Here is an 11358-nt window from a genome sequence, read left to right on the forward strand (position 1 = left end):
GACAAATAGATAAAAGTGGTCAAATTAATTTTGGTGAATAATTTTCAATGCTTTGGGGGGCAGAAAAAAACCTCTTCCAAAACTAGTTTTTTATTGACAAGCTGGAGAGAGTGAAATGAGAAGAATGACAGAGACAAAAAGGTGTTTACTCCATCGAAGGAGTCACATTGCTAAATTCTAACCACAGTGGCTTAAGACAGAAACCGCACATGTACAGATCTGGAGAATGTCACAATCTGATGTTGCTAAGAAGCCTGAGCTCTGGCTTTTGCAAAACTTGCAACCTTAGTTGTTTCAGTGCAGATTCATAATTATAATTTCTGTAGAGAAGCAGCTCTGAAGTGGCTTTAATAGATACACCCATACAAAGTAGCAGCTATAAATGCAGATGAGAACTTGAAGCGTTTTCAGGTATTGTAGCAAAAGGAAATGGCTCTTTGGAGGCGTGTCTTTCTGTAGAAGAAAGACACGAATGTCTGCGGACTTTGTGCCTCTGAGCAACCTGAAATTTGTATGCAATTTAAGCACCATGTATTAGCACATAACTTCCTTTTCCCTTTATACCAATTCTTTATTGTTCTGCTCCCAGACCAAATGCCACATCCAAACTGTGAGAGTGTGAAAGGTGGAAAGCCATTTTAAGAGATGTGGAAGGAGTGACAGCGAGTGATGTTTCCCCTGAGGGGTGGGAGGGGTGTGTGTGTGTCAGTGAGTGAAATGTGTCTCGGGTAACCTATCTCAGAAGCAGCCAGGAGCAGATGTTAGGGGGAGAGTAGTCTTTTTCTTACAGAATGATGTTACTCTTAGCAGAACTACCCAGCTTCTGGCGTGGCTGTAGAGAAGGTAAGGCTTAATTGGCTCACTTTCATATGTCAAGGTGCAATCCTATCACACACTCTTCATCAGCAAAACTGGTTTAAGATGTTGTCTAGTCTCCCACTAGACATTTGGTCTTAGTGCTGTGACATAGCTTGCCACTGCTCCAGCAGTGATGTTGAAGATGTTTAAAAAGTCATATTGTACACTGAATCACTGGATCACTGAAGAACAGCTGAAAAAAGAAGGTCAAGAAAAAAAGAGCAGTTCACTGATCTAGTTTATAGGCCCTCAGAGAGATGCATCAGCACAACTGAGGGGATTAAACAGAGGCACTGTGATGGGAGTTTTTTTAATTGACTTTGCTGGTGGAGAAAATTTAAGAAGGAAATACATGTGCACCCCGAGACAGGGGAGGAAGGGAGGAGCTGTATCTGGCATACTCTAGCATTTAAAACAGTTATTTTTCACCTTTCCCCAGTCCTCCACCTACACAGTTCCGTGTGAACAACCTGCTGAACTCCTGCTCTCTCATTGTAGTTCTTGCTTCAACTTTAGTAAAAGAGAAACATATTTTTACTTTCTTAATACACTAATGACAAGATTAGCTGCTGAAAAACAAACCATTTACATGGGGCATCTCTGGTCATTTGGGATACCATTCAGAGGCATGCTTCTCTACCACTGTACTGCAGTAAGTACATTTATCACATGCCAGACTCCTTTCTTTCACTAAAATGGGAATGACACCATGCTGTAGAAAGGACCCTGTTGGGGAAGCAGGTTGTCAAACAGCTGTGCTCTGGCTGAAGTAATGAAATATCCTCAGAAACACACCTAGATGAAAATTTCTGTCTGAGGCACAGGAAAAGTCTTCTTGGAGCTTGTGAGTTCCTCCAGTCCCTGAGATAAGATTACAACTCCATTTGGTGTGGTTACAGACACCACATTCCTAATCTGACATACTAAGAATAATGGCCCAGAGCTCTTTAAATCCAAGAGGTACCTCTGCCATTTATATGGAACCATAGTCCTAAGCAACAGACATTTTTTAGTTCATTATATCCTCTTCCAAACTGTGTTTCCTCTAGCCCTGTTCTCTTGCTGCTCACTGTGTTCTACTCAGCTTTAAATTCAAAAAAGCTGGCATTCAACACCAGTAAACAAAATGGCCAACACGAATACAAGCTATCCAGCAAAAGAATCTTTGTCCCAAAACTCAGATTTGGAATCTGATTTTCCTGACTTGGGCCTGCCCAGACTTGTCCAAAATGTCAGCAGAAAACATCATGTTACCTGCTTTTTAAAAAGCACAGCAACTGTTGGTTTTCTTTGTAGGATTTTTGTTTGTTTGTTTGTTTGTTTGTTTGCTTGTTGGGGGGTGTTGAGTTTTTTGTGGGTTTTTTTCTTTTGTTTTTGTTGTTGTTGTTTGGTTTTTGTGTTTTTTCTCTGAAGAAAACAATATTTTTCACACATCTGTTACACCTTAGCTCCTTCAGTGATAATTCAACAAGTACAAAATTTTAGGCTTGTCTGCCCTGGCCTCACAGCTCCCCGATTCAACAATTGCTAAGGAGCCTTTATTAACATCTCAAATACCTCCTTTTCCTTCTCTCTTTCTCAGAGGGGGTAAGAAATGCTTCAGATTCCTGAGTTCAGAAGGGCTTGGGGGCATTCCTCTTAGCAGAGGATAAGTTGAAAGGAAAATAGCATCCCTCCCCTGCCCCTCTGTGCCCTGCACCTGTCATGCTTATGACAAGCTGGGCTTGGGTGAGGTACTGATAAGGAAAATACACTTTAAAGATACTGATAAATCCATCTAAACACTGTTTAATTCACTCTGATAAGGTAGGGTTGTGGAGAGCTTTCTGCCACCTTTGCTTCTATTTTCCTTCTGTAGGTCTCAGGCTGGGCCATGTTTTCACAGAACCAAGAATTCAGTAGCAGAGTGATTGTGCTATAACAAAAACAGGACTTGGCTCAGAGAACATATAAGAGTGGCAGCATTTAATTACTTCACAAAATTTATTATTGTTTTAATTGCTTTTCAGCATCAGTCATCTTTAATGGACCTCTAAACAAAAGGCATCTAACTGAATGTTCACTTCCCTCTTCCTCTACCAGGATGAAATTAGTTCCCCTTTTTTTTAAAAACCCTCCTTACAAAAAGCCAAGAAAGCACCCCTACTTTCAGCTAGCTGCCTTTCCTGAGGTTACTGTGTGAAATTCTTCTCCACTAATGGTGCCTCTCAGTTTATCCCATGTCCGCTGTTTGTTTTTGGGCTCAGCCTGCTACAGTAATCAAGGCCAAATATTTGCTCAACTGAAGTGGCCCTGTGGTTCTCATTTCAGGAAGCTGGCTGAGGACAAAGTGAAACTAGCTTGAAATTCTCTAGTATGCCCAAGAGATGTTAAGAGCAAGGGATTTTTCCAGTGCCGTAGAAAGTCATCCAGATTCCCACTGTAGCTTTGTTGTGGGAACTGCAGGGGAACTAACTCGTTTATAGCCTGCCCCAATTAAAGACACCACTTTTGTCTGACTGAAACCAAAGTCGGTCCAGTCAAAACCAAACTTTGGGATCATTCTGTCAGACTACAACCAGAAAGAAGACCCAGTGTGAAGTTACTAGAAAGTTCCTTTTCCCTCTTCTGCAAGGCTGAAGCCCACATTTTTCTGATAAGAGGAAGCTACATCCTTTGTGCTTGCAAGTCAGTGGCAGGTCTTATAAACACACCCACAGATTCTCAGCATAACATATGGCAAGCTCTGTGCATCTGGAGCTAGTGCATGCTTTGCTCAACAACCCCCCTTTCATTTCTGCCAAGATTCCCTCCCACATTTAGGACTTTCTTCCTGCTCCCTTGAGAGCCTCCTCAATTCTCCCAGCTCCTCCAGCTTCCTACTGTCATTATGGACTGTTCTGGATGGCTTTGCTGGTCTGCTCTGCCTTTGGGACATATGGACCAGCGCAGGAAGCTGTGCACAAAGATCTGTGCATTGCCCTTATTCTCAGCCCCGCGTTTGGGTCAGGGAGATGGACCAGAAGAGTGAACTGACAGTGCTGACACAGAAAGCAGAAAATTCACCAGGACCTCCTGAGGCCAAGATCCTAGCTTTGTAGGATGTGAGAAATTGCCAACACAGATACGTGAGGTGCCATCACTGTGGGAAGCCTCCTTTCAGATGAGGTGAAGATGAGCTCCGTTTAACACTGTCACCCTTCTCTCCCATTTATCAGATCATCGTTTCCTGGGATTAGTCTGGAACAAAGAAAGCAACTCACTGGAAATCCTGGGTGTTTTTATAACACACAGATTCTGGTAAAAAAGTCAGTAACTCACTAAGGAGTAGCAGGCTTCTGAGCTGCCCAGTCTACAACCTGCTCTGCAATTTCTCAGCTACCAAGAGACAGGAAAGTGTTGAAGGAATCAAACCCACAGGACAGAGGTACTTAGGGACTTCTGGAGTTCCTTCACATGAGGTAGCAACTTGTGTTAGGTCAAGATGTAAGGAGTCCTGCAGGCACTGCTGCCTTCTTGCACTGGTCCTGGGAGAAAAAAGAAAAGAAAAAAAAAGAAGAAAAAAGTTGAAAGGTTTTTCTGTGGAAGAGAATATTATAAATAATATTTGGATTTTGAGTTATACACAGACCTAAAGCACAAAATAAGCTAGCACTTCTCTCTTCTACCTAATGTGGCAATTCATTCAAGCTATGGTAAATCCTGTCCTCTCCCTCTTTGACTTTTCTGTTTGTACATAAAGTTAAAGCATCCTTAAGCCTCTTACTGCTTTACCACTCTCTTGATTACAGCTGCATCTGACAGGGAACTTGAAACACACACCTTTACCTAAGTTTGTAGCTATTTGTGAGACACTGCAGTGGCCTGTAATTCTTTGACTCTTTATAGAGGAATGTACATGTATAAAAGCCTTTTGAATTTTCATAAGCCAGCCCTTAGATGTGGGATAGCAAAATAAAAAAAGATGAAAACAAGATGCTCACCCGATGATTCAGCTTTCCTGCAGTTTCTTCAACCAGCCATCATAACCCTGAAAATAATCACCCCAGCCCATTTTTCCTGTGGGCTAAAAACACATCAGCAATGAGGATCATAATTTAAGTTTTTTTGTTTCTACTAGGAATTAATGAGAAAGAGCTTTGGATTACATGGAGAAAAATGATCATATACAGAAAAAAGAAAGAGGGTATGCATATGTTTGGTTTTGGTTTTTGAGGATTTAATTTTTTTTTTTAATTTTTATTTTAAGGAATGCTAAATTTGCTAGGGGACATACCAGTTGTCTCCAAGCTCTTTTTTATGAGGATCCCTCTTGTACCTTAACTGAGAAAGTAGCATGTGGAAGTTTCAACAAAGGATCCCCTCTGCAGCGTGTTAATTAAGCACAGCAGTTAACAAAACCCCTCAGTTATAAACAATTACCTTTCCCCAGGCTTACTTTTATTTTCCTGCTATTGCATTTTTACTAATTTTCTATTAGGTTTCCAGAGTGGACAAGACTAATTTCTAAAATTAGTCTTCTAATTAGCAAGGAAAAGAAAAAGAAAAAAGAAAACCCAAACCAAACCCAAGTAGGAAAATAAGTAAAGCATGAGGAAAAATACCAGTATAATTAGAAGCACTTAAAGATGCATTTTTAATGTGCTTCTTCAGGATACAGGAGACCGAGGTCTTTTAAGTTCAATGTAAAGTCCCTCTAAAATTGAAAATCTAGTTTATGGAAGGAACTGGAACCCTGGCAGCAACTCTGGGTGTAAATGCCTGGGGATGTGAAATAATATGATCAGGATTTGTGTGCCCTAAAATGATTGCTTCCTTGCAGGAGGAGGAAAGAGAGGAAAGTGAGAATGACTGCAACTTCTCCAGACATCTCCTTGCCTGCCGGCGTCCCCAGTGGCTGCTGAGCATGTGCTGGGACTCGGGACACACAACAGCTGGGAAGGGAGCAGCCCCTGCCCTCCTCCCTGATGGCAGTGACCTCACCCACTGGCACCGAGCTGTCCCCAGCTGGGGCAGCACCAGCCGCCCAGGCTGGGACCCTCCTTCTCCTCCTCCCTCTGCCTCCTGCCAAGGGAAGGAGCAAAACCCAGGGGCTCAGGGCTGTCCTTGTGCCCCAAAGAGAGGCGATCCCCATGATGGAAAACTGTACTATAAGGATGGCTGCCATGTTAACACCGAACATTTTCCATTCCATGATTGCATGAAACCTTTCACACTGCTGCTTCTAATCTTGTTTTCTGTTTGATTTCTGGAGAAAGGTCGAGCAAGGCACGTGAATTCATGGTATTGGGAGAAGCACATTATGATTCAGTCTCTGGTCAGCATCACACTTGTCTTGCTGCCTCTGATAGTGCTATTTGCCCAGCACCTTTACAACACAGAAGGCACCAGATATTCTAAGCTACCTTTGTGTCGAAGGAGCTGCCTGGAAAGCAGGGGAGTAACATTTATGTGGGACTGGGGAATTAGTAGCTCAAGCTACATTCCCAATGGGGGCTTCGTATCCCATCCTGCCAGCAGACCTGGAAAAGACTGTCTAGGGAAAAACTCATAATTCTTAGTGGCAGCTTCCCAAGCACAGCAGTTCGTATTGGGAACTTGCCTCTCCTCTCTGGAAGAGGCTGCAGATAGCCTAGGGAAGATAGGCATTCTGACCTGTATTGCTGCGCATCAAACTACGCCTTCTTTCTCTATGTGTTGCAGTAGCACGACTGATTCTGAAGCCAAGATCAGCTCCTGCTGCTTTCCCCAAAGAGCTTTCAAGTTCAGACAGACCAGGAAAACTCAGTATGAGACCGTGATCAGAAGTGAAGAAAGGCTGAAAGTGGCCTCAATGGCTGCAGCAGGTCCCAGGCAGGAAGTATGTAGAGGTACTGCCCTGACTGACCAGAAATCAGGGAACTGAGGACCCCATGGCAGCACAGAGCTACGGCACGTACGATGGAAAATGTTTAAACTGCTGTAGTTGGGGCCCACAGGAAACTTTTGGGAAGTGTGTGCTGGGTCTAAGACAGGAACCAAGAGAGTCAGTGTTTAAAATATGCACTGACAATGAATTGCTTCATTACTTAGAGAAAAATTGAGAAGGGGGGAAGGGGTAAAACTCAACCACATCAGGAAACAAGCAAATAATTGTCTGATGGATACACCAGCTCTCCTGATTGCTGGTCTAAGACTTTGCTACTGCTCAGCCCACAGTGCCTTACTCATCATGATCTCCTTCAAGGAGACATCCAAATCTTCTCTGCATTTAGGTATGGATCTCACATTCTGGAAAAGAAGCAAACAAACATAGGGCTGCTTGTCATTTTTGTTAAATTTCTTATTTTGCCCTGATTTACTGTTTTGTGTTCTCCTCCAACACCTTACCCTATTCATACACCCAAAATTGAAGAACAAAAGTGACACCCTTCAAACCAAGGAAACTTTTGACCCATGAACTGTGGAAGAAAGACACACAGATGGGTGAACCACAGCCCCTCTCCTGCAGCATTCTGTAAAGCAATTGAACAGTCCCAGGCAGGAGGCATTCTGCAAAGGCCAAGGCAAGAAACAACGCAGGGCACAGCATGGACCTCATGACCTGGACCTGCTCATCCATGTGCAGAGACGTGGGATACACTGCCTTTCTGGAGCTGGAGAGGGGAGGAGAGCTCTGGAAGCTGCAGGCAGGAAGAGCCTGACTTGGGAAGAGCAAAGCAGGTAACAATCACACAACTATTTATGGCTCTTTTTCCTTGTGACAACCGCAGCCTTATAAGGGCAAGAGCGCTCCGGTCGGGGCAGAGCTGCGGAGGTGGAGCCTCCAGGGGCACTCCTGGTGTTCGCTCCCAGGCTATCTGCCTTCCCAAGCCGCTGACCTCCTTCCCGGGAAAAACCCTGGGAACCCTTGCTGATTCCAGCTGTTCAAATTTCAAACTACAAAACGCCTCGGCTCCCCACCCCCTTCTCCCCATACCTCCTAGTAGCTGGAGCTGCGGTGAAGCAGAGATGTCATCAGAGATGTCTGCTTTTGTAATGTTGTGGGTATCAGGGAGCATTGGGTTGGAGAGTGGCCCCACAGCTGTCATGGGAAACATATTGTCATCTGATTGTGACCGTACTGAGAAAAGAAAGAGAAGAAAGAGAAGAAAGAGAAGAAAGAGAAGAAAGAAAGAAAGAAAGAAAGAAAGAAAGAAAGAAAGAAAGAGAAATAAACCCTCCCCATGCCCCCCCCCAGCATTTCTTCTTGGACACAAGCAAGTGTGTGAAAGGCTGCAGCTGGAAAATCTGGTGCACAAACTCAGTTGCAAATCCTTTTGTCCATGGATGTGCTTCAGAGCCCTGTAGTAACTCTGGCTGAGCTTCCAGTTTGTGTGTTGGGTTATTACACATTTCAGCCCCGTCCAATCCACTCAGCTGAACTATGCTGGAAATGGTTTGCAAATAAAACTGAACATAAACATGCTAAAAATGTCACTGTCATCAGATAAGGTTGCTATGCACATGAAATTCCTGACACGAGTTCATTAAACCAAGGACATGAAAAGTTAAGCCACAAGCATATGTTGCCTGGGATGGGGAGGAAGGTATGGTGAATGGAGATTCATGCTTTAACTTAATTTTTTTAGCCTTCTACCAGCCCATAGCCGTCACTCTAGTGTGACTCAATTTCTCCCAGCAGGAGGTGAAAAAGAAAAAAACAAAAAAATTACAGCATCCACTTCCCTCTGTGAATACTGATATGATTTGGGAAGGAGCAGGAGGCAAGGGCTAGCCATGCCACCTGGGAGCTGTGGAAGGCTGGTTTTCCAGAGGGCAAAGCACACACTGATGAAACCAGGCCTCAGCAGCCTCCACCAAAACCAGTCATATTTAGCACTGCAGGAGGCAGTTATCTCTGTATTGTGAGAGGAAACAGGCACTAGAGCTTCCTCTATGATACACTTCTCGTTATTTGGGCTGTATTTGACTTGCAGAAATGCCTGGGCTAGATGGTCCTACATGGACTTACCAGTTCTCAGACACCCCAGTTTGCAGAAATGCCAGATGTAATGACCTTCCCTACCACCTACTGAGTTGTTACAGATCTCACACCACATATTTTAAGAGAGGGGCAGGAGCTGTGAGAGTGGTCTACAGATGGGAGTGATTTCAGGAGATGCCCTCTCCTAAGCCTACCCCACAGCCACCCTTTATCTGCTTTCTCTTTCTCAAGAAGGAGGAGCTGTGTACCCTTTGCCCTGGGATGAGCAACATAGGTTAGATTAACCTGCAAACGTGGAACATCATGTTCTCCTCATGGGTCAGGGTTGGGGTTTGATGACTGTGTGAAGCCGACCAAAGTCTAAGCAGTCCCTGAAGTAGGGTTGTTCCCCTCCTTCCTCTGATCTTCACACTCCCACTGCCAGTCTCAGATGACCGACAGCTGATTCAGCTGGAAACAACCCTGAATCAAAAGAAAGACAGATGTTTCCAGTTTGATAATTTCCTTGGTACATTTGACTACATGTCTGCAACAGAGGTGCTGAAAATGCACAGTCATGAACAGCCAGACCCACAAGCTGCTCAGAAATTATGAGGGAATTGAAGTTCAGTAGAGGCCAGAAGGCTTCTTTTTCAGGGCTATTGTGAATGAATTGAATTCATTCAAGAAGTTGTGTGGCTGGTCACAGATGTTCTTATAGCATCCCATGCAAGCGGTTGTAATCAGTATCTGAATTAAAGAATGTCTACTATCAAATATCTACCATTACCAAAATCACAACATCACTTAGCATAAGAGGTAATTTTGGAGGTCTCCAGGTCAACCATCTGCTTGGAGCAGGACCAGCCTTAAAATTAGATCAGGGTACTAAGAGCCATATCCAACTGGGATTTGAAAAACTCAGAGGATGGCAAATCCACCATCTTTTCCCTCTTGTCCTTCCACTGAGCACATCTGGCAATGTGACTTTACCTTCCACATAGCCCCCATTTGGGTAGTAGAAGTCAGTGGTTATATGGTCCCCCTCACAAGCTTTCTTGTTCCTTTGGAAACCAACCTAGCTCCCTCAGACTCTGCCCGTGTGTCAGACAGTCCAGTTCCCTTGGGCAGCTTCATACTTCTGCCCTGGAGTTGCTCCAGTTTGTCAGTGTCCCTCTTGCAAATGTGAAAGACCATCCTGAGGCAGCCTGAGGAAGGAGAGCAGGTGTCTCTGCCTGCTTGTAGAAGCTCGAGTCTTTGAGTGTGAGTGTTGGGGTGTGCATGCACAGCACCAGCATTTGTCCAGGTGTGTACACAGTGTCACAGGGCAGTTGTGCATCCGCCTCTCGGGTAAATATTGACTCAGAAGTTTAGGTCATAAAAATGGGTGCAAATTCACTCAAGGCCCTGGAGCTGTGGTGGTTTTTGTAAGCAGAGCTCTCCTGCAGGTGTGCTTTGTGAATGCCATCCATGCCGAGTCCCAGGGACATCTGTACATGGTCCTCCTGCAGCAGCTCTGCACCTTAGCAAGCACAGATCCTCATTCCCGTTATTGTTGGAGAAGATGTTTACAGTCAGGTTTAAACCTGCTCAGGTAGCTTCTTGATTACTCACTTCTCAGCTATTACTCTGCTTCAGTAACCCTGAAACTCAGGGAGACGGGGTGTACCAGGCAGTAGCCTGGTCTGGAAGACAACAGAAATAATTTTCTGCTCTGGTGATGTTGCCAAAGGGCAACACATCACTGCTGTGATGTCACAAGCATAATGCACAGCCTTCAGAGCATAAAAAAGAACATCCATTACTCAGGGGGCCAAAAGGTGCTTTCAAAGGAGTCAAGTGAAAAGAGACACCTCAAAACTTTTACCTGCTTGCTGTCTTGGGGATATGGTAAGCAAAACGTTGCATGACCGCAAATCAGCAGTAACTTCTGAAATATTGGGATTGTGGCTTAATGAACAATCCCTCTGGTGTCTTCATAAATTTTGGTACTGTGGTGTTAGTGGACTGGGCAGGGTAGAGCCAAGGCTGGGCCAGTGACTGCCCCAAGCTACAGAAGCAGCAGCAGCAGCAGCAGCAGAAGAGAACCATGAGATGATGGTTCCCAGCTGGCCACATCCATTCCTCATTTTACTGCAAGAGTTACATCAAGCCTCTGTCATAAGGAGCTTTGGTGCTGCAGCCAAGGGTGCTTGGATGCCTGAGACAGAAAAGGAAATGGGTGTTGGGTAAAGAACCTCCTTGGTGATTATCTTCAAGTTGGAGCTGTAGTCTTAAAAAGAAGAGGAAGTGAAACAGTGTAGTTTGCTATGGTGAATGGAGATGTAAATCTGGGTTAACATAGGGTGAGGTGCTCAAAGGTCTGACCCAATCAGAGTCAGGCAAAGTTTGTTGCCCAGCTATAGAATATTATTACAGAAATGCAATAAAGCAAGGTTTTAGTATAAGTCAAGGGCAAGAATCACCAGCTGGTTGTCACCCAGGTCCATTTATTCTGAAACAATATAAGGACTGCCTAGGTGGCATGAGGAAAAGAAATTCAGGTCAGGTTTGAAAGGCAGAATTTGTTCCAGGGA

General features: G+C 44.3%; 1 long non-coding RNA gene across 1 annotated transcript; it reads right to left on the reverse strand.

Moving 5' to 3' along the window:
• Nucleotides 1-1644: 1644 nt before the first annotated feature.
• Nucleotides 1645-8898, reverse strand: LOC134043593 (uncharacterized). Its single transcript, XR_009933166.1, has 3 exons — nt 7796-8898; nt 4159-7107; nt 1645-4077 (listed from the first exon to the last, which is right to left on the reverse strand). It is a non-coding gene; the product is annotated as an uncharacterized LOC134043593 (long non-coding RNA).
• Nucleotides 8899-11358: the final 2460 nt, after the last annotated feature.

The sequence above is a fragment of the Cinclus cinclus genome, chromosome 4 (assembly GCF_963662255.1).
Source record: "Cinclus cinclus chromosome 4, bCinCin1.1, whole genome shotgun sequence".
NCBI classification, from domain to species: domain Eukaryota; kingdom Metazoa; phylum Chordata; class Aves; order Passeriformes; family Cinclidae; genus Cinclus; species Cinclus cinclus.